We start from the raw sequence: 27,833 nt of genomic DNA on the forward strand, positions 1-27,833 counted from the left end.
TTGCTTTGTTTTTCTCTGTAACATCCCTGCTACTTAATCTATCATCCCTGCTTTGAATCATTCATTTACTCCACTTGTTTGTCATCTGTCTGTTCTCACTGGACTATAACCCACCTGGTAACATGGTATCATTTTTTAAACTGCTCTATCCTCAGTTTTTAGACAAGTGTCTAACTCGTAATCGGTATTTTATAAATATTGATTGGTTGAGTAGTAAAACAAACAGGGAACCACATTTATTTGCAGAAATCATTTATAGCTGTTCACTTGAAAAAAATGTGTCTCATGTTAAAAGATCTCTGAGAAATACTGAGTTTAAAGGAAATAATATGTTATATCCCAAAAGAACAATGCAATATGCCAAACTTCCAAAGTTGTTTCTCCTCTTTATGTTAAAAAATCATAAAACATTTTAAATTTCAAGCACACAGGAAAGCAAATAGGAACCAATATATGCACAGCTGAGGTAAAGTGCTGTTAACATTTTTGCATTATATGCTTTTTGATTATTCACTTTTTAATGAGACACATTTAATAGGTATATATAAGCCACCAGCTTCTAATGCTGTCTGCATTCACCACCCTCAGTGGTAATCGCTTTCCTGGAATTGGAGTGTGGATTTCCCATTTGTTTTACCATTCAATAAACTAGTATTTATTTAATAACAACCACGAGTTAGACACTGTATAAGAACTAAGGATGAAGCAATTTTAAAAAAAGATATTAGGTGGTTGCAAAAGTAATTGTGGGTTTTGCCATTAGAAGCAATTGAGGTTTTTGGCCCTCACTTTTAATGGCAAAAACTGCAATTACTTTTGCACCAGTATTATCACATAGGTAACAGTTTACTAGGAGCAAACAGATGATTAATGAGATAAATAAAGAATGAAGACATGAATATTAGATTATGTAGTGATGATGCTTTGAAGAATAATAGAGCAAAAGACAGACAGTGGCCTGAGAAAGCTTCATTGAAAGTGGAACATTCTCATCAGGATCTGAAGGAAGTGCTGCAGTGGCCCTCTAGCCATCCGGGAAAGAGGGTTCTCCACAGAAGGAGAGCCATGCAAAGACTCAAAGAGTGACCTTGCCTGGTGTGTTCAAAACCAGCGTGGCAGCCAGTGAGACTAGAGTGGAGACAGTCAGGGGGTGGTGGCCAGTAGAAGGTGAAGCCAAAAGCAGAACTGGGAGTCTGATGGTTTGGCCTGAGACACTGCTACACTTCAATGAGATGAAGGGATTAGGACAGAAGTGTCCCCTGATCTGATGGTTCAGAGTGACACAATCACACTGGAAATTTCACCTTCTCTCTTGGGCCTTGCCTTTCTCCTCAATAATATGCTTTGTTGAATATTCATGTTGTTGAAGATAACTGTAGTTATTTTATTTTATGTAATATCATTTGTATAAACATACCACAATATATGTATCTATTCTATAAGGCATAGTAATTTGAGTAGTTTCTAGGTTCAGACTATTTCAGAAAATGCACCTATGAATATTCTAGGATATATCTTCGTACTCATGAGCAATAACTTCTCAGGGGCAGATACCTAGGAGCAGAATTGCTGATCATACATTCACACATACTCAAGTTTTACTGGATATTGCCAGAAGACTGTCCCATGTGTTTGCACTGGTTTTTATTTTGGCCAACAGCATACAAGAGTTCCCATTGCTCCACACCGCCGTAAATGTTTGGTCAGACTTAAATGCATTCCTAGTTATGGTGTCTTGATGTAGATACCTTGTTTTGTCAATTTTATTTGTTATTTTTAATCCATAGCTGTATGTATCTTTTTTCATTGGTATATTATAGTCTCTTTTGTTTTTTACCATAGATTGGGTATTCATTCTTTGTTAGCTATATGTTTTGCAAGTTTTTCTTCCCATTCTGTGGCTTGACTTTTCATTTTTCTTACGGTATCTTTAATTTTTTTAATCTTAATTTTAGTAAAGCAAATTTTACAATATTTTACTTTATACTTAATAATTTTGTATCGTTTTGAAAACCTCTTTCCCTGCACTGAGGTTATGATCATATTTTATATTTTATTTTAAAGGCTTTCTGCTATTTATATCCTCATTTTTAACTTAAGGGGAATTAATATACCCATAGCCTAAAATAAGTGTTTAATTTTACTGTTTTTAATAACCTAGACACCCAATTAAATAGATTAGTTATAGCTTTATTTAAGTCAATTTGCATATTTACATAAAATGGATAAATTCTTAGAAAACTACAACTTAACAAAACTAGCCCACAGTGAAATCTAAGTAATCTTAAATTCAGTAAAACCACATCTGCAGTAAATTCATGTCACAATCAAAATGCAAAGCTGAAAGACTTTACCAACAACTTTTGCCAATTATTCAATAACAACTTTAAAAATTTTTAAACATTTCCAGAAGATAGAAGATGAGCAAATACTCCTCAACTCATTTTATAAGGTTATCATAACCACGTTAATCAAAGAAAAGTAACAAGAGAAGATACTGTGAGAAAGAAACACCACAGGCTAATCTCACCTATGTCAACATGGGTAAAAAATCTAAACAAAATACAGACAATCAAATTCAACAATATTTAATAGGGCTCAGTTAGAAGATAATCATAATCCCAAAAGGCACAATCTCAGGTGCTAAAATCTTGAGTGCTGAAATCCGGGAAGACTAAAATCCTGAAAATATAATTAGGTATATTTTTATGATCGTATCTTTAGAAAGAGAGTTATTCTCTCTTTCTAAAGATACAAAAGAATATGCTTAAATATTTTTCATTTTTATTATTTTTCTAGCCATATGTAGAAAGCTGAAACTGGATCCCTTCCTTATACCTTATAAAAAATCAATTCAAGATGGATTAAAGACTTAAATGTTAGACCTAAAACCATAAAAACCCTAGAAGAAAACCTAGGCAATATCATTCAGGACGTAGGCATGGGCAATGACTTCATGTCTAAAACACCAAAAGCAATGGCAACAAAAGCCAAAATTGACAAATGGAATCTAATTAAACTAAAGAGCTTCTGCACAGCAAAAGAAACTACCATCAGAGTGAACAGGCAACCTACAGAATGGGGAAAAAAATTTTGCAATCTACTCATCTGACCAAGGGCTAATATTCAGAATCTACAAGGAACTCAAACAAATAAGTGTATTACAGGGATAGATGTTAGGACGTCCTCTTTTTAGAGAATACATTCACATTCATTTTCTGTGTGGCGCTACTCAGTTTGAAATTCTTTCATGATCTGATATACACCAACAAGAGCATTCTGCAATAATTTTTCCTATCTTCTTTGCCACACTTCTTTGCTGTTTTGGTCCACAGAAATTTATTCCACATGTGCTCATATACAGTCCACACATTTGGCAGGAACAATTACTGGTGATCAACCAACAACACTTTTGTACGTCTTGTCATCCCACCATGCATGTAATTAGTTTTGAACCAGTCAGTAACTTCGCTGGCTTTTTACAGCAAATATGGCTTTAATTCATTAAAAGGTCGTGACATGTCATCAGTTGGAATGAATGCCAATGCAGGCGAATAGCATATTTTTAAACTGAAGTTTCCATTGTTTTCGTAGCTTATGGCCAATCCACTCACCTGATTTTTCGGCCAAATGCATTGGGCTGAAGGTTAAAAAACAACAACAACAACAGTAACAAAACCCTTTACTGGTAACATCTTGAAATTCACTTTTCAAAGTCTGATTGCACCTAATTCCAAATCTGACATGGTTTGAGGATTCAGCTGAAACCCATTTTCTGCTGCATAAAGAAAATAACAAGGTGATAGTTCTGCCTAACATTAGGCAATTATCCTGTGATAGTGATTTTCAGGATTTTAGACATTAGGAATTTTCAACTTTAGGGACTTACACGTTAGGGATTCTCATCTTTAGAGATTTCAACATTTGGGATTATGGCATTCAAGATAGTGTCTTTCCAGATTACGATCCAAACCCAACGCAGTTACATCTCCCTGCTTCCAGTCCCCTGTAATCCATACCTGATTTAACTTTTGAAAGTCAATAAATGTCAGAAAATACATTAACAGATTAGAAGTCACAGAATGGGAGAAAAATATTGCAACACGTATAGTCAACCAAGAACTAGTCCCGGACTATATAAAGAACTATAGCATATCAATAATAATAAAGAAGACAAATACAAATGTAGACAAGAGTTTAACTTATTTAATATACTTAACAAAGTCAGACTTCTGCATCCCATTAAATGTATGAAAAGGAGAAATGCCATATGAGAATATTTCTATACAGTAAAAAAGCTTTAATAAAACTTAAAATGTATGTGAATTGTGTTAAATACACACACACACACAAACACATTTTGGTAATGAAAGCATAGAAAAGAACTTCTTCACCTGATGAAGTTCATCCACAAAAAGTCTACCGTGAGCTTACCTCTTCTTCTTCACCTCTCCATCTCCTTCTTTCCCAGCTTCTCTCCTTTTCCTTTCTTTCCCTTCTATTTCTGATGAATTTTGTGCAAAAATCCATCAGATGGGGCAAAGTAGGCTTCTAGACTAGCCCGGCAGTGGAGGGAGCAGTGGCCCAGGGCAAGGCGTTAACTCCCAACCAGAGTGAGAAGAAGGTCCACTCTAGGGGGGTGGCCTAGTGTGAGGTGTGGGGATGTAGCTGGGTATTCAGGTACCCATGCAAGGGCATCCATGCTAAGATTTCCTGCAGGGGGCGTCTCAGAATCAGAAGGGAGTGAGGAGGATGTAGAGCCAAACAAACAGCTGGTGCAGAGGATAGAAGCCCAAGGAGAGTGAGCAGGACACTCATGTGCTAGGGTAGATGGGTAAGGAGGGCTCCTACATAGGGGTGTGCCTGTAGGTGAGAAGACATTGTTTGCATAAGGGGAAATTGATCAGATAAAAAAATAGGAGTTGGTTTTCTCACCACTGGAGAAAAGAATTGCAAATATGAAAGGAAGAAAAACAAGAATGAATGTGTAGTGTTGGATTGCGACTGGAGTGTGAAATCATGGTTAGAGAGAGAGGGAGTGAGAGATGAAAATTCACATATGTATGTTGACCTTAACTATTGAATTCCTAAATTGTGCAAATGGATTCAGAATATGACTCACTACTGTCTTCTCTGCAGAGCAATGGGATCCCTTTTATGATGTTAATTCTGGGCACCATATGTGTGTTTCGATTGCACTGGGAAGAGAAAAATGTTCACAGAGAGAATGAGATGGCAGATTGTACGGTTTTACTTTTTTTTTTCTTCCATAGCCTTGAAGTAGAAGAAAGGCTAAAGCTGCTTTTATCTAATAAAATGTAATTTGTATTTTATCATGATATCACCAAATCATAGGTCAGCAACCTCTTTGAATTCTGAACCTATTTTCACATCCACGAATAGAAATGTATTATTTAAACTGGTCCCAAAATGCAGTTCAAAATGCAGTCCTCTCTCTAGGAACATAAAAGGTATTTGCAATCTGCTTTTTCTTTCTTTTCTTTATATACACAGTAGAAACTCTGGAAGTATTGCAAATGAACAACCATACCTGGGTGAGAAGCTATCAATTCTCAGGACTTTTTCAAATGGTGAAGTCTAGCCTGGTCCATTGCATGTAATACCTCTCACCTTTGCTGTGAAAGCCTCTCTGACACCCTGTGGTGTGCGATGGAAGGTGCTGAAAACTAGCAGAGGCTTCTCTTCCAGCTGCTGGTTGAAATGTCAAAATGTCAAAATGTTCCTATTGGTTGCTTCCCAACACTCTGGAGACGAACTCACAGAAACACTTCATTAAAGAAGAATCTTTTACATCTGTTTTGCTTGCTGTCTCTGCTAATCCTTCCTCCACTGGCTAAAAAGCCCTAACAACAAGTCTCCTTTGAAATCTACATTTAAATCTCTTAATTACACTTTGATTTTTGCCAATGTCTTGCTTGCAATCTATGTTCAAAGGCAATTTTAATAATATTAGTCTCTGTCAGTATGCAGAGCCAGCTCTGTCCTTCAAAGTGAATTTTTTGGTCCTCATCGGGCAACTATTGGCATTGGCAGGCATCAGGAACACATTTCCCAGAGCCTCTACCCAGTAACATTTTACATTTGCAATTAATTGTGTAGGCAATTGGACACTAAAGTAATTGTGGGCTAAGCAAGCCAATTGTACTCTCAAAAATGAAAGAAAATTATGGCCACATTTAGTAAATTATAGTATAATTCTCCCTACGTGCAATTGGATTCCCCAAATTAAAGGCGGACATAAAACTGGAGTTGCAGAAATGAAATTGTGGCTTCTCATTTTCATTTTGGTTTATGCAGTATTTTAATGAAGTTATCTTTTTTCCAAAAATCTTCATAATCTATATTTCCAGTTTTCTCATAAATTGCTAACGGGAAAAAAATGTACCCCTTCTGCGATTTTCATATTGTTTTGTTTTTTTAGGATAAAATCAAGATATTGATGCTAGTTTACATTAGTCACAGTCGTTTTTATGTTGTCTGTTGGTAAAAGTATTTTTAATGCTAAACATTTGCATGGGATATTTTGTCACTAATAGGTCATTGGCTTTACCATATAATTAAATCGTATTTGTTCAAAAGCAAGTGGTCCTTTTGACCTCAACTCTTGAGAAACTGGACATAGATTTTGTTAAAATGGGGTAAAAGTATATTTTATACTCAAAATTCATATTCCAAATCCCATGTAACCCGTATTTCATAATTCATATTTTCCACATTTAAATCTACTCGGCACTTCTTTTGACTATCTAGTTTTCCACCCACAAAAGATTAAGTTCTGCAGGTTGTGACAAGGGCACCTAGAAATAGAAATACTGAGAACAAAAAGCAAATATAGCTGACTACCTTACAAAAGGAAAAGACAAAAATAATAAAATCAAAACCAACATCAAAAATTGTACAAGCTTGGAAAACTGTCAGAAATTTATTTTGTATAGCAACTGTCTCAGAAGGCAAAGTACTATTCCAATAAAATCTTCACATTTTATAGTTTATAGTTAGTGGTTTACAAACAGCACTCACCTGTATTAGTTGGGTTGGTCCTGTGTCATAAGCAGGGTAGATATGGAGCATTCCCTTCAATAATAAATTATGTAGCATAGGGCCTAATAGATGATCTTTAGAATAGAATTTTGGATTTTCCTCTAGGTTGATGTGTGACCTTAGACAGTAATGTAACATTCTTGACACTATGCAAATGGTGATAATAATAGTTACCTAACACGGCTGTTGAAAAGACTAAGTCAAATAATGCACATGAAGCATTCAGCAACACTCAGTAAATGGGAGCCATTGCCATCATTGAATGTCATAAATGGAAGCTCAGTTGGAGTCATCACATTACCTGATTTCAAGTTATATTACAAGGCTATAGCAAATGAAAATATCATGATATTGGTATAAAAATAGACACATAGATCAATTATATAGCTTCTTATATGCTTTTCATATTTTAGGTATGTTTCTTTGATACCAAGTTTGATGGGGGATTTACCATGAAAAGATGCTGAACTTTATCAAATGAGTTTTCTGCATCTATTGAAATTATCATATGGTTTTTGTTAGTAATTCTGTTATGTGGTGAATCACTTGTTTAAGACATTACCTGGATGCAATTTCCTTTTAAATCCTAAAGACTGCAAGTCAGCTTGCAGACAAATGGCAGAACTGAAAAAACAAAACAAAGTGACTTTATGTCTTCTTAATTTTGTGACATCAAACAAGTCAAACCTGAATAGACAAAGAAATTCTAATCAAAAGAAAAAAAGTTGGAGTCATCACATTACCTGATTTCAAGTTATATTACAAGGCTATAGCAAAGGAAATATCATGATATTGGTATAAAAATAGACACATAGATCAATTATATAGAATACAGAGCCCAGAAAAAAAGACACAGGCCCACGACCAACTGATCTTAGACAAAGTCAACAAAAATATACACTGGAGAAAGGACACCCTACTCAATAAATGGTACTGGAAAAATGAGAGAGTCATATGCAGAAGAATGAAACTGGACTCTTTATTTCTCACCAAATATAAAAATTAATTCAAGATGAATTAAAAGATTTAAGTGTAAGACCTGAAACTATAACAATCCTAGAAAAAAAACTAGGAAAAACTCTTCTGGACTTTGGCCTGGGCAAGTAATTTATGAACAAGTCCTCGAAAACAAATACAACAAAAGCCGACAAATAAGACATAATTAAACTAAAAAGCTTCTGCAGAGCAAAATAAACAACCTAGTAAACAGATAGCCTATAGATGGGAAAAAAGTATTTGAAAACTATGCATCTGAAAAAGGAATAATATGTAGAGTCTACAGGGAACTCAAACAACTCAACAACAACAACAAACAAAAAATCCCATTAAAAAATGGCAAAAGTCATAAACAGATATTTTTAAAAGAAGACAAACAAGTGGTCAACAAACACGAAAAAGTGTTCAACATCACTAATCATCAAAGAAATGCAAATTAAAGCCACAATGAGATACCATCTTACATCAGTCAGAATTGCTATTATTAAAATGTCAAAAAACAGCAGTCGTTGGTGAAGATGCAGAGAAAATGGAATGCTTATACACTGTTGGTGGAAATGTAAATTAGTATAATTTTTATGAAAAACCCTATGAAAATTTCTCAAAGAGCTGAAAAGAGAACTACCATTCTATTCAGCAATCCCACTACTAGGCATATACCCAGTGGGAAATAAGTCATTATATCAAAAAGATACCTCCACTCATATGTTTATCACAGCACTATTTGCAATAGTAAGATATGGAATTAACCTAAGTGTCCATCAATGGAGAATTAGATAAAGAAAATGTGTGTGTGTGTGTGTATTTCATTCATGTGTGTAGTGTTGCATATACACCATAATACTATACTATATATAGTGTGTGTATATATATACACCACATATATGTATATATATACACTATAAAAGTATTATGGTATACTACACACACACACAAACACATACATACACATTACCTATATAAGTACTACCATATATATAGTATGATATACTATATGATATACTACATGTATTTATGATATACTACATGTATGTATATACACAGTACATATATACTGTATTATACATATATAAATTACACATATGCATTATACTATGTATGTATGTAGTATATACATATACTGTGTATATAGACTATATACATATATACATATACTGTGTATATACATATTATATATACATGTATGTAGTATATACATATACTGTGGATGTATAGTACATGTATATACATATACATATCTATACAGTATATCTACCTATACATACATATATATGAGGCCCATTGAGGAGTTAGTATATACAGTATATGTATATACTACATACATACTATATGTAGTATATATGTCTATATCATATATGTCAAGTATAGTATATATAGTGTATGCATGTACTATATAGATGTATATATGTTTATATACACATATATACATAGAATATATGGAATGCTACTCAGCCATTAAAAACAATGAAATCATGTATTTTGCAGCACCCTGGATGGATCTGGAGGCTATTATGCTAAGTGAAATAACTCAGAAAGTCAAATACTGCATATTCCCACTCATAAGTGGGAGCTGAACAACAGGTACACATGGACGTAGGGAGGGGGAGAGCAGACCTTGCTGACTACGAAAGGTGGGAGGGTGGGGAGGGGGTGAAGTTTGAAAAATTACCTAATGGGTACAATGTTTACTATTTGTGTAGTGGGTACACTAACAGCCCAGACCTCACCTCTACACAATATATACATGTCACACATCTGCACTTGTACCATCTAAAACTATAAAAATAGCAATTATTAAAAGAAACTAAACTTAAGATTTTTCCCTTATAATCATAGGGTCAAAAGATTGGTTCCAGCTGGAAAAAGTAATTACCTACAGTGACGTAAATAGTGAATGCCAGAGGGTAGAAGACAAAACGTTACCTTGGATGGGCCCTGAGGGTTCATTGACCTATAAAGGATAAGCGCCGGGAGAGAGGTATGGAAAATAGTAGATTCTCAAAGTCAGCCCTTTCTAATTGATTTTCTCCTTTTCCTCTTTCCTTCCTCTCTTCTTTTCCTCCAGTCCTTTGTTCTTTCTTCCCCTTTTTCTTTCTATTCCAACAAGAAAAATTAGTTTAGGATTTATTATAGGCCAAGATTTACACTAGGTATTTACACTATATTAACTAGAATCCTTAGTCGAAAGGAGTTTATATATAACTGGGTAAACAAAGAATTAGACACCTTTAAGAGAGTGAGGAAAACACCGTGACAGAAATAACACGGGGCTACAGATGGAGGAGGAGCAGTGTTTAACCTTTATTCGAGAGCTTGGGAAGGTTTTTATGGAGAAGAGTTACTGATATTGAGGTCAATGAGTTCCAAAAGCAATATATGGCAACTGGGGGGTGGTAGATAAAGAAGCCCAGAGGAAACTGAGAAATCGGTTTCTTTTTCAAAGTTGTGAGTAGTTAAATAGGACCAGAGAGAACAGTGGTGAAAGACGCCCACAGAGGAGTTAGCAGATAACGGTGACAAATGGGTGCGTGTGCAAACTGATGGCTCCATTGGCAAATTGACTAACTGGAAACTGAAGTCCCTGGAATCCTCTTCTTTCTGTATTTCTGGGTTGTGCTTGTCCTTTTGGGCCACTAAGTTGTGCTAGGTTGGGAGATGGAAGTGAAGTATCTGCATCACACTCTGAAGGTCATCATTCGTGGCAGGCAGTGACAGACAATGAGACAGAAGGCTTTTCATTTTTCTTTTCTGCTCTGCGTGCCCTGTTCTTTTCAACTATTGACTCTGTAGCAATCCCGGCTGATCACCAGAAGCTTTGCCGTAAACCCAGAGGCAGGCGATAGTTGCTGACACCCAACAAATTCCCACAGACGACCATGTCTGACCCTTCAGGTTCTACTCCAGCATCTAGGCAGGTCCAGCTCTGAGCTTCCCCCAAGCTCCAACTCATTCACATTCTCCTGAGCTGGTGAGTGACTTGTTTTGTTTTTCACATTTTCCTTATTAGAACTTTACTTTTCAGTTTTTACCATAATTTTTATGATCTAATTTATTAATGCAGAATATTTTATAATTCTATTCTGCTTCCATTAATATAGTTGGTGATACTAAGAGTAGCTCTAGGGCAACATAACTTTAAGGATAAGAAAGTGAAATGAATTCTTTGGATACTCTGATGAGGTTAAAGGGCATCAGTGACCATGTTGCAGGGGCACAGGAGGCACTGAGGGCCCTTCCCAAGCAGTGACAAAGCTCTTGATTAAATTTTCACCTGTGAGCACCAGTCAACATGTGCCTAGAATGGAATTAATTGGCTGCTTGCAAACATCCTAGAGATCTTGGAGGAAAAAAAAAAACAGGTAAAATTGCATGGATTTAAAAATCTCAATTCTAGGTCCAAAATGTACCGGAAAGCTATGAGATTGCCCTAAAAGCAATCTGATCTCTAGCTACAGGACTGAGATTTCTATAAGCTGAACCTGAAGTCTAATCTAGTGGGTGGCCAGATTGCCATGAAAATTGGATCAGTACAGCTAAGGATGGGAGCAGGTGGGAAGGTCCCTATGAACTGAGGACCTCAAACATTCTGCTGAGCCTCTTCTGCCCACAGAAACAGCCTTTTCTCCTGTCTGAGGACATTAGCCAGCCCTTGCCTGAGAAAGCTGGAATAGCATTCTCTGAAGTAATCACCTAAGGAGAGTCTTAGGATCATTCTTTGGGCCTTCTCTCACCAAATCTCATTGCTTCTAGTCCAGAAATTTCCAGATTTCCTCAACTGATGGCTACCTTAGCATCTCTAATGTTCTGCAGTGCCCTGGGCCAAATGAAATACCCAATAATTCTGTTCATGAAGTTTACCCCTCAATATTTATTGATTTATTCATTTATTTCTTTTTATTTTGTTATTACTTGAAAGAATACTACACATAAACCAAAAGAAAAAATAATTGTATTTCATTCTTAAGCAACCACAAATATTTGCTAATGGCACGTGCACACCTAAAATCTCAATCTAGAAACACGGGACACCATGGGAGGCTGCAGCATGATCTCATGCTGAAACTGGACGTACACCAAGCGAGTCGTTCCCATGGAGTCTGACAAACATTGACTATCTCTGTATTTTCCTTAAAATATCCTGTAGAACCCTTGTAAAGCTATTGTGGTACCCTGGGGCAGGTTGATGCACAGGCTGGGAACTGTAGTTTTAAACCTATAACCAGATTCAAGTCCAGGCATTTCCCAGAGAAACAGGAAAAAAGTGTGACCCAGGAGAAAATGAAGTATATACAAAGGAGTTGCGAGACTTGGCCAATTTACATCGACAGAATTGGGAGCTACCCAGGGAAGGGAATCCTGAGTGTATTCGATTACGCCCTGCCCAAACTGCTCTTGGTGTAGACTACTCAGTTTAGGGTGTTTTGTTACATTTCCATCAATTACCAGAGACATTAGTAGAATCAGTAATGTTATTATAAGATTTGTTTTAGCAGGACCACATTGGCTTTAATCTGGAAGATGTATTGGAAGCAGAGGGCAAGATGGGGCACATGGGAATCAGTTAAGTCTCGAAGAAAAATGGTCAAGGGCATACTTAGGCAACAGTCAGCAAATATTCATCAGAGCAATTTGCCACCCATTGGAAATGTGGGATTGTCTTAGTCCTTTGAGACTACCATCACATAATACCTTTAGGTAACTTATAAACAATAGAAATTGGCTCGGCGTGGTGGCTCACATCTATAATCCCAGGACTTTGGGAGTCTGAGACAGGCAAATCGCTTGAATCCAGGAGTTCAAGACCAGCCTGGGCAATTGGTGAAACCCTATCTCTACAAAAAAATTAGCCCCTGTGGTGGTGTGTGCATGCAGTTTCAGCTTTTGGGAGGCTGATGTGGGAGAATCGCTTGAGCCCAGGCAGTGGAGGTTGCAGTGGGCCGAGATCGCTCCCCTGCACTGTAGCCCCAATGACGTAGCCAGACCCTGTCTCAATGGAATGAGGCAAGGGAAGGGGAGAGGAGGGGAGGAGAGGGGAGGGGAGGAAGGTATTGCTCACAGTTATTAAACCTGCAAGTCCAAGACAAGGCACGAGCAGAATCGGTGTCTTGAGATGGTCTGTTCCTCATGAGTGATGCCTGCTGTGTCCTCAGGCAGGGAAGGGATAAATAGGCTCCCCAAGTCTCTTGCAAAAAGACACTCATCCATTCCTGGGGACAGAGCCCTTATGACCTAATCACCTCGTAAAGGCTCCACTTTTTAAGACCATTACACTGGGGATAAGGTTCCAGCATTGGAATTTGGGAGGGACACCAACATTCAAATCATAGTAAGAGTAAATGAGTCTTAGACTCTGCTCTCCGGGTTTACACTTGGCCGGAAAAATCAAGTATTAGACCACTAGATAAGCAATTCAGTTGATACGGGGGACATTTTTAAATGGCGAATACATAGACAAAAGCAGTATAGATTTAAGTCTTAGTAATGTTTAATCTGAGGAATTGACATGTAATCTGGGATCTTAAGATCAGAGACTTGAGGAACTGGCCCAATAAAATATGCGGTGGAGTGCAGAGGAAGCGTGCTTGAGTCTTAGGAGAGCCTGGTGTCCCTGCAGCTGGGTGGGTGCGGAGCCACTTCTAAGAAAAGGGCATGCAGCAGTTTCTAAAAATCACTTCTGTGGAATTCTCGTTTTCCCAAACATGCCAAGTGACTGAAACTTATGACTATAGTAGTTTTTCTGTGACTTGAGATCTTACTTAATAGTATGCAGACTCAGAGTTTTTGAGTGGATTGTATATTGGCTTTATTTCCTATCTAAATGAGTACAGGAATATCCTCTGTGTCCTTACCCATATGCCTTCTTGTCATATTAAAAATACTGGCAGTCATTTGTATGTCTCATCAATCTCCCCCATTAATTCACTCAGAGCTAGTGCTAGACAGCAGATGGGCAAAAATGTGCTCCAACCAGTCAGCCCCTCCCTGAAGACGGGGGCCGTTAGCATCCCAAGCCCAGGATTGTTAATTACCCGGTAGGGCTAGTAGATTGCGGCCTGCTTGGAAGACGGGAGGTTTTGAATGTCTGTTCACAGGTTTATGAAGCAATGAGTGTCTTCTCTTGGACCCTCCTGGTTCATGGTGTCTTTGGGCTTCTATTTCTTTCTCTAATCAGTGTAAGTGTTGTTTTGTGTCTTACCTTCTGTAGTGAAAGGGCACTTCAACCAGTATTCAGGCATCCTCAGGTTGCATTCACACTCAACCTTCATATAAGATTGGAATGCATCGTCTTAGTACTTATGGAGCAGACTTTGGAACTAAATAAGGGAAGAGGGAATGGGGTCAGGCTCTCCTAGTCCTCTCCATTCGGGAACCCAAATAGAGGAGATAGAGCTGCAAAGTTCTCACAGGAGGTTGATTAGTATCACCTCAAAACTTATGGACTAAATTTCTGAAAAAAGAAAAAGTTCCATAATGGAGAGAGCTGATGGGAAGTGTCCTATGCGCAAGATGCTGCCTTCGTCCAAGATGATGACAGGCTGCTTGGAAGGACCTTTATCCGCTTCACTTAGGATACTCCTTGAGCTGAAAGGGGTTGAGTACTACAGTACTTTGTCACCTTTCCATCTCCCAACCCAGAAAAGCATCTCAATTATTTTTTCAGAGGTCAATCAAAATCAAGGGGAATGCTTGAATAAACCAGTTTACCTGAGAAGAATTACTAAGACTAGTTACTGTGGTGATAAATTTATCAGTTATTCAGTCAGGTTTTCTTGTTTGTTTGTTTTCCTCCTTCTAAAAGTATTTAAAGACACCTTGGTTGCCAGGCACTGACTCTGAATTAGTCACTGAGGGCCTGAGAGAATCCATTCATTGCTTCATTCAAAGCTCTGAGTGAATTAATAGGGGAGAGATTGATGAGACATACAAATGTGCCTTCGTCCCTTCCGTGAGCAGCTTCCTATTATGACACACACACTTTTTATTTAATGAAAGAAAGAGCAGGCTGTACCTTGCTTGTATTCTGCAATGAACTGAGAATTATTCACAAGCCAAGGATTTGCTGTCTGAACTGCAGCAATCCGAGAGCACATACAGTAGAAACTTTTAGTTCTGCATCTGTGTGACTTTGATAAGCTCACAAAATATTCTCATCTTCTATGTCTTTAGCTGTATAATGAGGATAAAATAACACTTGTGTCATAGATTTGTGTTGTACAGTGAATGAGATGATGCAATTAAAGTGCTTAGCATGGTGGCCAGCACAGGCAGACAGCTTAGTGAACACTAGTGTTGCTCTGATACACACAGATGCAAAGCACATTAAAACAACATGGTTCTCACTTCACCTTTGAAATGCACCACATCTTTTGCATTGTTCCCTGATGGCTTTCATGAGCAGATGGTTCTAACCCTTAGATTCCAGAGACTGATCCCGAATACTGAGTCTTACTGAATGAGAAAATAGTAAGAACTGGCGATATGGTTTGGCTCTGTGTCCCCACCCAAATCTCACCTCGAATTGTAATCCCCATGTGTGGAGGGAGAAGGTGATTCGATCATCTGGGCAGTTTTTCCCATACTTTTCTCATGATTAAGTGAGTGAGTTCTCACAATATCTGATGGTTTTATAAAGGATTCTTTTTTGTTTTGGATTGTAGAAATTTATTAAAATTAGAAGACATTGTTTAATTAATCTTCTTGTGCCATGAGACTCCATCAGGCTGTCTGCAAAGACTACTGGGAGGCTGAGGATCACTTGAACCCGAGAGTTTGAGGCTGTAGAGAGCCTCAAAGGATCACTGCACTCCAGCCGGGGTGACAGAGTGAAACCTTTTCAAGGGATAATTTAAAGGGGGATTCTTCCCCCTTTGCTCTCACTATCTCCTGCCACCATGTGAAGAGGATGCCTACTTTCCCTTCCGCCATGATTGTAAGTTTCCTGAGGTCTCCCCAGCCATGTAGAACTGTGAGTCAATTAAACATCTCTCTTTTATAAATTACCCAATCTCGGGTATTTCTTTATATCACTGTGAAAAACTACTAACACAATTGGCAAACAAGCAAATGAATCCTAAATATATATAGCTTTTAAAAGAAGGCATTAAGAGAGCACATGATTGACTTATGCTTCTCGGGGCTTTCTTTTGGCCTCCAAGGTGAAGAAGGAAGAATTATTTGCTCTAAGCAATTGGGCATGCTTGTAGGACCAGACATAAAATTGGACCAGACATAAAATTGATCAAATGTCTGATTAGAAATTATTAGAGTAGAGGTTAAGTCAGTCTTAAGGCCAGCAGGGGCTAGGACATAGGTTAAAATCACACAGTACAGAGACTTCGAGATTCGGGTCCTCTCTACTTCACTTCTTCCCACTCTTCTCTCGTAATGCGTTGGATCACGTGTCACCTAGACCGCCTTCTGAAACTCAATACAACCTTCCTCATATAGCATTTGACAGTGATTCTCTTTCCCTAGTTTAAAATTAAATTTCATCTGTTTTGCCTCAGGCTTCTCCAAATTTTTATTAGCGCTCTGCTTCTCAGCCCTGTGGGAAGCCATATTTGGAGTTTGGGTTGGATTTCTGTGGAGGAGATGGGATGAAGCAGGCAAGCCAGGAGGCTATCACAAGTGGCAAATCCTGGGACATTTGGAATAAAAGCAGATCACCAGAATACCTATGAATGTCAGAAGTTTGAACTAAAAGGGAGGTAGAAAACATTGCGTATTTTACTATTTGGCTTGGTCTGGTTGGCCAGCAGGAAAGGTAGCCTGTTAAATGTACAGCCATCTCCCGAGAAGGCATCTGGGGAAGACAGCCTGATCTTCTCGTGGCCCTAGCCGGCCGAAGAGGATCCTGGAAAGGCAATAAAATCATCATAGGCAATGGAGGGATGGGATCGATAAAGGAGTCTCCTATGTAACTGAATCATAAATTAATAATGGAAATAAAACACAGCATAATAAAAATGATCATTTCTTGCATACTTACTGTCAAGTAGTATACCAACAGCTTTGGAAAATATTACTTTTTTTAACTTTTCCTCTATGAATTATTGTGTGGAGATTACTCATACTCTTGATGTTTGGTTCTTCTGCATTTCCTGCACGTGTGAACCGACCAACCAGCTTCTCTCAGAGTTTCTTTGTAGCCATTGGAATAGTTATAGCCAATTGAGGAGAGAAGCTGTGCGTCATTTCCAAGCACAGGCAATTAAGAACAAGTGCAAAATTCTCACATGATGTGCAGTGGTATCTTTTTTTTTTTTTTTAGATGGAGTCTTGCTGTTGTTGCCCACACTGGAGTACAGTGGCGCGATCTCAGCTCACTGCAACCTCTGCCTCCCGAGTTCAAGCAATTCTCCTGCCTCAGCCTCCCAAGTAGCTGGGATTATAGGCGCCTGCCACCACGCCTGGCTAATTTTTTTGTATTTTTAATAGAGATGAGGTTTTACCATGTTGGCCAGGCTGGTCTCGAACTCCTGACCTCAGGTCATCCGCCCGCCTCAGCATCCCAGAGTTCTGGGATTACAGACATGAGCCACCGTGACCAGACGTGCAGTGGCATCTTTTGATGGAGGCAGCCTGGATCTCAATGTTACCATGCAGAAGGCAGGTGCTCTTGGGGTTTTCTGACCCACTTTGGAGGTTAGGAGAGTAAGAAATGAACATTTATTGTGTTAAGTCACCAGGATTATGAGGTTTGTTTATTACAGCAGCAGAGCCTTACAGTCTCGAGTAATGGAAAAAGAAGCAGGCATGGTGCAGGGAGGGTAAAGAATGAGCCTAGATCAGAGATTGGAAAATCGCAGGGCCAGGTTTTGAAATCAGGCTAGTATGACCCCCACATAGCCAAGTGCATAATTAATATATTCTCCTGGCTTCACTCAGATAGGGGACCTGCTCAGTCTCCAGGAGTCAAACCAGAGCAAAAGCTTCCCAGGGAGCAGGTCTGCAGACACAAACAGATGGCTGCCCATGCACATATGTACAAGGCCCATGGGAAGAAGCTGTTCCAGCAATTCCCCACCTCCTCTCCCACAGTTTGATGACTTCTCTCATTGGTTTAAGCTCTTCGTATTTTATGTTCGTCTTAGAAATAATTTATAAAATATGAGTTTACATCACTTGCTGAGCTAATAGATTATAATAAACATGAGTAAATTATTGCATGTTTATTGTAGCTTGGAAGCAGAAATAATAGTCAAAATATTGGAGTATCAGTGAAGTAGATATACAACCAATCAGAATAGACCATGGTTTGATATTTTAAGTACAGAATACCTTGTTTGATCCTGTAAGTACATACTGGTAGAGTGTCAGCACTCCTTAGAAAAATTTCAAAGTCATTACTCTGATGTTTATCCAAAAATAGCAGTGGTTATACTGAATATGTAGATCCAAACAGAAGGTTAATGACTCCAGGATAAACTTGACTTTTAAAAATTAGCTTGCTTTTTGTTAATTTTTAACATGAATATCTGATCATCTCTTGTTATTTTCTTTTTTATGTTAAAAGTCTATTGCAAGAAGAAAACATTTTGTATAATTGACAATGTTGGTTATTTGAATTCTTATTAATTACAATATTAGCAGCTTTGGATATATCTGGTAAATATTAAATTGTTATGCATGTTGTCTGCAAAAATTTTGAGGAATATCTTAACTTCTTGTGTTAAATACATGGACATGTGAAACTTCAACACTGTGTGTGTGTGTGTGTGTGAGTGTGTGTGTGTGTACACATACAAACAGTCTATTTTGGAAGTACTTATAATTTAATATTGTAATTATGTAACAGTTTATCTTTTGTCACTTCAGAATGATCTTTATGTGATCAAATAAAGAGTAACATTTCAACCTAGCAATTAAAAAATAGTTTGGCTCTTTCTAAATGGAGAACCTTGTTCTGTGAGGCTTAATATGAGAGCATTGCTGCTTCTCTCAAAGTCACCAGAAGTCCCTCTGGAATATGCTGGTGCCATCCATGCTGGTTGACCTTTACCATGTACTTTTTTAGACTGGCAATGAGACCAGGCCAGGCAGGTGGCAGAGATTGGGTGTCATTATCTCCATGAACTTGGTGCTCACTGGGGAGGGTGAAGGGAGACCTTGCTTTAGCCTTGCCTGGATCACATTACATAAACAGAATTTGGCTACCTTCTTCCATAGGAGCATCTGCTGTACGAATGGTCCCTCGTGTGCCCATTTTGTTTTGTCCAAGACAGTGATCATGAGTAATGGATCGGGGTGAGCCTGCTAATGCATGATGTAATTGTCAGAGGGATTTAATTATCAGCACATTACATATGGGATTATTGTGCAGTGCCGTCTCCAGCTTACTCTCAGGCAATTTAGAATGAGCATGAACCACAGGAGGGGGAGTCCTCCAAAAAGTCACCAGTAATACATTTGCTCCTCTCTTACCTAAGAGCTTGGAATAACCATGACTTATTTTACTTGCTAATTTTAATAGAAAATCTATAATAGATTTCTGTTCCTTATGCATCATCCCATCTCTGCATAAAAGCCATTCATCTATCATGCAAGGCTTTTTGCAAAATACTGAGTGTTGAGGATATTCACTCACTGAGTGCTAGCCACTCAGGCACGGACTCTGTAAAAGCAATAATTATCAATAATTATCAGACATATTTTTATTCTTCTGGCAACATTCCGCCCTGTGAATAATGAAGTATGGCTCTCTGGTTTTAAGATGGGTTAAAGAAAGGCGTAGTGAAGCCGTCAAATTATACCTTTACCTAACAAACTAAAATTATTATTGATATCAGTTATTGAGATCAATTAATTATCAAATTATTTGTAAAACACAGAAGGCAAAATGCTATACTTACTGTAATTGAAGAAAATTTATTTTAAATTGAATGTTATATACTAAACTAGCTATAGCATATAGTTGTATAGGTATTATACATATATTAAAATACTTGCATTCATAATCATGAAATCCATTATATGGATGAGGGAACAGATTCAGGGATGTTAGGTAACTTCTCAGGGACATGCAATAAGAATTTATATAAAAGAAGTGAAGACAAGGCCGGGTGTGGTAGCTCACGCCTGTAGTCCCAGCACTTTGGGAGGCCGAGGTGGGTGGGTCCACTGAGGTCGGGAGTTCGAGACCAGCCTGGCCAACATGGTGAAATCCCATCTCTGCTAAAAATACAAAAGAAAAAAAAAACTTAGCCGGCCATGGTGGCCGGCACCTGTAATCCCAGCTACTCAGGAGCCTGAGGCAGGAGGATCGCTTGAATCTGGGAGGCAAAGGCTGCAGTGAGCTGAGATCATGCCACTGAACTCCAGCCTGGGTGACAGAGCAAGATTCCATGTCGAAAACACCACCACCACCACCACCACCACCACCACCACCACCAAAAAAAAAAACAACAAAAAGCCAAAGTGAAGATGAAAGTCAGAGATTTAGATTAAAGATTGTTAAAGATTAAGGAAGTTAAGGAAGTAGTTAAGGAAGTGAAATATATACGATGTATTTTTTTTTAACCTATGTGATTAACAATTAACCTGTCAGCTCTGGGATTCAGAGTTTCTGCTTCACAATCTACAGGGTTCCCAGCCACGTTCAGGGTCCAACAGCCTGCACAGTGGAACCACTTCATCCTCATCTGTCCTCCGCTTGATCTTTCCTGGGTGTCTACATTCTGCTCCCACACCGACAGCCCCGCACCCCACTTCTCACACAGGCTTCCTTCTATCCACGTTTGCCAAGACCCTTTTTCACACCACGCCATTAGTGTTCTCCTCTCTGTTAAGATTAGGAAACCATTGTTAGCAACGCTATTGGGTATACACTTTCGCTTTATAAATTATTAAAATTATGTTCTCAAAAGAATTTCTAATCATGATAATATAAAAATATTAACCTGAATTCCAAAAAGCTTTATGAGTCCAGTTTTCATTTTTAAATGGCTATAAATATGCAGAAAAATAAGTTTATTTTTAAATTATTCTAGATTATAGCATTTATATTTCTACAATAAACATGAACTATTTTATAAATAATTTTTAAAAACTTTCTTGCCTCCAATATTTAATAAAATTGGAAAGCAATTTACTTGATGTGAAACCTGATAATTTTCTTATATCTTTCTGATAGATATAACTATGTATCAGTGTATGTATATATGCATGTGTGTGCTTATGTGCATTAGCTGTAGTTGTCTGATAGCTGTATGAGGAAAATCTGATATTACATAAACTAAGGATTTTTTTTCTTAAATCAGAAGCTACTTGACCTGACCCGTAATTGTAAATTTTCTGTATAATTTACAAGTCCAACATTCAAATGATTATTTAATTTACATTTATATAAAATTAACTCTTTGTTTGAGAATAACTTCCTTGTTTTCTTTAAAAATCAGATTTGAAAGATAATTATAATTTTTTTGGCATACAAATATTTTTACATTGTTCTTTTAATATTTAATATTGACCTCATATTCCTTTTTAACTGAAGGTGTATTGTATTTAAATTGTTTCTTATTAGAACTCATATTCCAAGTTTCTGTTTTGTTTTTGGTTTTTTTTTGGCTATAATTCAGTTTCTCATTTGTGAGCACCAGAAAACTAAAGTCTGTTTTTTAATCATTTTTAGTTTTTCAACATCAAATGGACTTCCTGATATGTAGTCAGCATAGGTTGATTTTGGATTTTGTTTTCCCTTTATCAAGTCAAAAGTTTGTGAACAAAATAAGACCAGTTCCATGTCACTAATTATTACATGTCATTAATCTTCAGCTTTCAAAATCATGCATTCCTTTTTTTTTCAACATTTTTATGTGTCATCATTTCTGCAACGTAAGTCTTCCTCATTGGTACTTCCTTATCCTCCAGGAACCACTCCGATCTGGGGTAAGAATGCTGGATGAAATTCTAGATGATCTGAAGCCTCACCACTGACTTGCTATATGATTTGGGCCAAGCCAATCTCACTGAGCTGCCAATCATCTGGAAAGGTAATATTAACATATTTGTACCTAACCCCCAAATTCTTAAAGGTATACAATAAGTTAATGTTTATGAAAGAAGTGTTATAATCCCAAATATGTTATATAAATGCAAATTTTAGTATCTTATTTTATGCCAATATGTAATTTAATTGTTGTTCTTTCTGAGTGTTTGAAATTATCAAATATATTATATTGCACTGTTTTATCCTATCTGTACAATAATCAGATTAATGTGATAATGTAAAATTTAAATCTTTTTTATTATGTATCTTTTCTATTATATGATTATAACATAACTTTTATTCTCACAAATTCAATACTTTCAGCCAAATCTTTAGGCACATTCTAGTTTCTTAGGATATGTGTGTGTGTGTATGTGTGTCTGTGTTGTGCATGTGTGCATGAGTGTTCTTCATCCTCTTTCAAACTTAGAGTGATTTTTTATGAAAACTATAATTAAGGGGCTTCAACAATTTTTAAAAATCATTTTCCAACTTCAGGAAATATTTTCTGTTGAGAGAGAGAGATTGAGGATATCATTCTGTTCTATTTTTATAAATCACTAGTTACAGAAAATTGTTTCCAACTTTAGATAGTCCCTCAATAATAGGGTGAAGTTAAGGGAGAAAAGCTAGAAAATCAACAGAAGGACGTATTTGGTATTACCAAATGGCTTGCTTTTTGTAAGGGCATCCCCAAAGTCACGGGGAGGTCACCTGTAACACTAGGGTGTATTTTTCTGAAGACGTTGTGCTGTATTAAAGATGGCTCAGCCAGAAGCTTGGTATCTCCTTCCCGTTCTTTCACTAAGTAGCTGTGAGATCTCTGGTAATATAATTAGTCTTCCTGGGTTTTGACTGATTTATCCAAAAAATGAGAAGACTGGACTACACAATTCTAAAAGTCCTTTCAATTCCAGCAATCTAATAATAATTCTATGGCTACTTTAGGGCAAAAAGGTTTTTTTGTTACAATAATCCATTAAGGCCCCAAATGACTCTCTGATGCAAGCCTCCTGGTAACCATTGTCTTTGAATATTTCTATAGATAGGGGCTCACAAGGTGACTTCCTACCATCTAAGAGTCAGTCAAGGAGAGATACAGGTTTGGAATCAGTTGGTAATTCCATTTCATGGGCTAAATTTATCTGTTCTTTTAAGAATTTTTTCTTTTATAGTATGAGAATGTCACATCTGAGCAAAAAAAAAAAAAAAAAGGGCTTGAAATGCTATTCACTTTGATATTAAAAATCAAGATTTTTTAAAAATCCCACAGAGTGAAAAGTAGAGCCCTGGTAAAAATGTCCACATTTGACCTTGGAAAATTGGTCTGTGTCCTCAATGGCCTATTTTTTGTCTATTAAACAGGGAGTAAAGTCTTCCTTCCTCATAATTTTTTTCCAGAAGCAACCGTCTAAATAACAAATCGACTTACTATAATACAGTAAACACCAACAAGCACAGTGAGGATGATGGAGATGGATCATCTCTCTTAGGTCTCCGTGCTAATTCTCAGTTCTTTTTTGCCATGTGCAAATCAAAACAGCCAACTGATGATTACCTTGTCAGTTCAACAAACATTTATTTGAGTATTTGCTATGTACCAGGTACTGTGTTGGTGATGGAATTAGGAGTTCTCTCCTCTAGAAGGTCATGAATATATAACCCTCATTTTCATATCAAAGTTCATAGTCTCATCCAAGCTCTTAAAGCCCACACATACTATTTCATGAAACATTAATTTGGTGGTAGGCATCTCTGAAAAATCACAAAGAATTGAGACAGAAATATCCAGAAAGAAAGAATAAAGAGAATATAAGTTTCTAATATGCATTCAAAGTCAAATTCAAGAAAAGAATTAAAAATATAATCCACAGAGCCATAAAAAGGAATGAAATCATGTTCTTTGCAGCAAGATGGATGGAGCTGGAAGAATTAAGCTAACCAAATTAATGCAGGAACAGAAAACCAAATATCACATACTCTCACCAATAATCGGGGGCTAAACTTTGGGTACTCGTGGACATAAAGGTGGACCCAGTAGACACAGGACACATAAAGGTGGACAAAGGGCTCAGGGACAACCCTGAGCAAGGGTTGAAAACTATTGCTCAGTATCTGGGTGATGAGATCAGTCACACCCCAAACTTCATTTTCATGCAATATAACCAGGTAACAAACCTGCACATGGACCCCCTGAATCTGAAATAAGAGTTGAAATTACTACAAAAATAAATAATAAAATAAAATATGTATAAGAAATTAGAAAAGGGGAAATACATTCTTTCCAAATTTATCTTAAATAGCATCCTGCCTAATCATGGAATGCAAGAAAGGATGTTGGCTATTACAGCTATTCAGTGTTTTCCAGATGTTCTGGCCAGTGCAGTAATATGTAAAACAAATAGGCCAGGCTCAGTGGCTCATGCCTGTAATCCCAGCACTTTGAAAGGCCAAGGCAGGTGGATCACGAGGTCAAGAGATCAAGACTATCCTGGCCAACATGGTGAAACCTCGTCTGTACTAAAAATACAAAAATTAGTTAGGCGTGGTGGCACATGCCTGTAATCCCAGCTACTCAGGAGACTGAGGCAGGAGAATCGCTTGAACCTGGGAGGTGGTGGCTGCAGTGCACCGAGGTTGTACCACTGCACTCCAGCCTGGCGACAGAGTGAAACTCCGTCAAAAAAAAAAACCACAAAAAACCCCCAAAAAACCCAAATAATAATAATAAACAAATAAAAAGTATCACAAAGAATGAAAAGAAAAAAAGAAATAAGATCTAAACAGAAAACAATGAGGCCTCCTGCAGATGGTGCTGAGCTGACTTGCGCATGGTCAACATTGTCTTCCTCTGGATTCAGCACTTCCTTGCCTTCTTGTGCTTTGAAAGATGAGTTCAAGAAATGTCAGTGAGGCCAACAGGACTGACCATGTTCACAGTATCTGTTGAGCCTGGTCAATATTTAGAAACAAAATCCCTACTGGGCATCGGGGAAGGAAAGGGAAGCTATTACTGTTGTTGTTATACCTGCTTGTAAAAGCTTAATTATTATTAGATCAGGATGTTATTATTTACTAAAAATTAATGTAACATGCAAAAACATTTATTACAATGCATACTGGTTTACTTAGTCAAAGACGATAACAAACCTTCCTTCAGTACTAAGGAACCATCTATGGATTGTCTCATTTAATGCTGACACAATTCTATGATAGAAGATCTGTATCACCATTATTATCACCATTTCATCAATTACAAAAAAAAATGACATGACACTGAGGGAAGATAAATAACTTGCATCATGTCTAACTAGTAGTTAGTGACAAAATAGTGATTCAAATTAAGAACTGCCTCTAGTCCCCATCACTAATCATTATCCTAGGCTGCCCTGTCTCACCAGACTTGAAGTTCCGCTTGCCTGATCTAGTATTACTGTGGTTTCTGCCATCTTCCTTATCCTGCAAGACACTGCAAAGTTCAGATTATTTAGCCACAATGGTGTCTTCTTCCCTTGCGCTGGAGAAGAAGCACCAGGCGGCTGAATCTGCTCTGTCCTCAACAAGAATACAGCCCACGTGTGAGTCAAACCCTGAGAGAACATTAGGAGCACACTAAATGATTGATAGGCTGGAGCTTGGTCCTAGAAAAAACATAAAATCTTGACTTTCTGGGTCCAGGTCAACAGGAGTTAATGAGAAGACAAAGCATGGAACTCGGGTAAGGAAGTGACCTTGTGAATTCTCCTACTGCTAACCTACTTGTGCACTTTCATAAAGCAAGTGCTTCTGTTGCTCTTCAAGTTAATTTCCAAGTTGGTACCATGCCTAGTTATGTATTCCAATGTTTAGCCTGAGGAAGCATTTGCAAACTTGCATCTTATACATGGTCCAGGGCAAGGGTTTTAGAATCACAGAGCTCAAGTCTTAAGCTCCAGCTTGGTTTCTTACTGAAAAGGTGACTTTGGTGATGTAACCCTCCCTGATCATTAACCTCAGCCTCAGGATGCTCATAGTATTGGGGGTAATAAATGAGAAGATGCAGTTTGACTTTTGTGTCTATGACATCTCAATTTATTTCCATTTTCCCCTTCCTTGTGATCTCAGTACCAACGATCCTAAGCATGTGATCTTTTGAGATAAGAGTTTCTGAAAACAGACAAGGAAAAATATTCCTTGACTCAATATTTAAGTATTAAGAGACTACTCTCTATCACAAGCTGGGCTAGATGAGTGGAAGTCAGTGACGATTAGTCAGGTGAGGTCCCTAATCTTGTTGTCCTCATGGAATAAAGTGAAGATGACCAAGTTCCTTCCTCTGGGAAGAGTTTATTTTAATGGAATAAAGTGGAAATCACCAATTTCTCCTTTGAGTATTCTAGTGGATAATGTGTCCTCAGTTTGGCAATTCTTAACCCTGTGTCATATCTCAGCTCATTCCTGCCTTCCAGAAGTCTTCCCTAAACCTGCCATGAACATAGGAATCTACTATAGTAATTAATTTAGCTTCATTGCCTTGTGTTTGCTCACCTACCTGAATGCATGATTTTTGAACTCAGATCTGCCTGTCCAAACTCATTGTTTACTGCTTCCCTTCATACAGTTTATTCTCCAGATAAGCTGACAAGACCTGAAAAAACTGTACACATTGAAGAATGAATGAGTTAATTTATGAATGAGGGAAGTAATAGAGGAAAGAGGGAGAGAGGAAGGGAAGAGAGATGGAAGGCTGGGTCTTGGCCAATGTTCTTTCCACCTCTTTAAAATATGTGCTCTGTATGCAAAAGTCCAGGAGAGAACATTACATGTTCATTGCACTTCGTAGGTGGTTTTGTTTGTTTGTTTCATATGTTGTCTAAAAAATTAGGACTTAGATAATGTTTTTTAAAAATACATTCCCTTGTGGAAGATAATTCTCTTCAATTTTCTTTCTTCAAATGTCCTCTTCTTTAGTTCCCTTTTCATACACTCCCATATTTTCTATTACATGATCATTTATTAAACAGTAGAGACGTGAAAAGAGTGTGGGGTTTGGAAACAGATGAGAAAAGTATTTAAAATATAAATCTATCCCGTTTTAGTTATATGACTGAGGGGTAGTTATTTACCTTTCTAAGCTACGTTTTATAAATTATATAACTGACAAACATTTTAACTCTAGAAAAAACATAAAATCTTGACTTTCTGGGTCCAGGTCAACAGGAGTTAATGAGAAGACAAAGCATGGAACTCGGGTAAGGAAGTGACCTGGTGAATTCTCCTACTGTTAACCTGCTTGTGCACTTTCATAAAGCACAAGTAAAGGTTCAGTGATATAATTCATGAGGAGTTTCTCAGATTTTGAATGTGCAGTAGATAGTAGATTACTGTTCAGAGAAATTTGATGTGTTGTCAATTTTGTCACTATTAATATCAAGAAGATAGTGACCCTGTCCTCCAGCAATGCACAGGGGCAGGTATAGAAAAATAAACCATCCATCGCTATATTCACACTATGTCCCAGGGGCTAGTGGCTGCCCTGGTTTCTGCAATATGTGATTTTTAATGTGGTACCACAGACTCAGACTGGTTTATAAGAAGACAGCCGTACCCTAAGTGATGATGTACCTCTATGTCCTGATTTACAGATGCGAGCACAGAGAGGCAAGATTGCACAGTGGCCTCATGCCGGACACCAGGCCCTGGACTCCAGATTTTCCAGGAGCCTAGGGTGCTTTTCATCTTCTCTCATCCCTCACAGCATCTTCTCTTACGGTGATGAACTCAAGTTCACAGACTTCATCTTTTGCAG

General features: G+C 37.6%; 1 long non-coding RNA gene across 1 annotated transcript in view; it reads left to right on the forward strand.

Moving 5' to 3' along the window:
- Positions 1 to 27,833, forward strand: part of LOC102140924 (uncharacterized) — a 64,592-nt gene extending 36,759 nt beyond the window's left edge. The window contains exons 5-6 of the long non-coding RNA XR_001484683.4: positions 21,928 to 22,049; positions 27,670 to 27,833. This is a non-coding gene — a long non-coding RNA (uncharacterized lncRNA). The remainder of the gene's footprint in view (positions 1 to 21,927; positions 22,050 to 27,669) is intronic.

Source organism: Macaca fascicularis, chromosome 13, assembly GCF_037993035.2.
Source record: "Macaca fascicularis isolate 582-1 chromosome 13, T2T-MFA8v1.1".
NCBI lineage: Eukaryota > Metazoa > Chordata > Mammalia > Primates > Cercopithecidae > Macaca > Macaca fascicularis.